This window comes from Penaeus japonicus, unplaced genomic scaffold (assembly GCF_977035675.1).
Source record: "Penaeus japonicus unplaced genomic scaffold, GWHDUDI00000001_assembly GWHDUDI00000023, whole genome shotgun sequence".
NCBI classification, from domain to species: domain Eukaryota; kingdom Metazoa; phylum Arthropoda; class Malacostraca; order Decapoda; family Penaeidae; genus Penaeus; species Penaeus japonicus.
The window spans coordinates 13,671,885-13,672,553 of record NW_028234425.1 but is presented as its reverse complement, the minus strand read 5'-3'; the positions used below and the strand labels follow the sequence as shown (position 1 = coordinate 13,672,553).

Here is a 669-nt window from a genome sequence, read left to right as displayed (position 1 = left end):
AGACACAGTGACTAAGAAACAACTTCCTTTATCTTAAATCTGTGGGTCGTCTTGTTTCCTCAAGTTAAGTCAGGGAGAGTCCGCGTTGCAACACCTGTGTGACTCTGTTTTCTGAAGTTTTCAAATACCAAACTTTCTGTTCTCCGATGTATTGACGCACATGACAGCCACAGGAATATATATCACGTCGCAAAAAACAGTCACAGAGTTAAGAACCACTAAAATAACAGTGGGCAGGACAGAAAAAAAAGAGAGGAAAACAAAAGCGGGAAGATATAAAGGTCCGCTGCTCAGCTGTCAACCAGGCGCCCTTCATTCCCCCACACACGTTAGCTAACCTTCCCTCGGAGCGGCGGAACCCGCACTGCGCCGCCAGGACCTTGCACCCAGGCTTTGACCGTCCTTCCTGGCGAGAGTAATCGAGCACCTGGCACCAGCGCGCCGCCGGGGAAGCGGACGGGGAAGGGGAGGAGAGCGTGGAGGGAATAGGTTGTTACAACTTGCCAGTTCATGTTGCACTGCTCGTATGTCTTGTCCGAGCCAAATGTTCTATTAAACAAGAAACGCTAAATATCACTTTCGTAAATACACTCTCTCTGAGCGTGGATGCCGACGAGATTTAACTCGTCAGCCCTTTTCGCGAACTCGTGACCGCATTTCGAAAAAAAT

The 669-nt window shown here is 49.0% G+C and overlaps 1 protein-coding gene across 1 annotated transcript in view; it reads right to left on the bottom strand.

Moving 5' to 3' along the window:
• Positions 1–379, bottom strand: part of LOC122256813 (carbonic anhydrase-related protein 10-like) — a 230,947-nt gene extending 230,568 nt beyond the window's left edge. The window contains exon 1 of the mRNA XM_086550124.1: positions 339–379. The gene's annotated coding sequence lies outside the window, so the exon portion shown is untranslated. The remainder of the gene's footprint in view (positions 1–338) is intronic.
• Between the last annotated feature and the right edge of the window lie 290 nt (positions 380–669).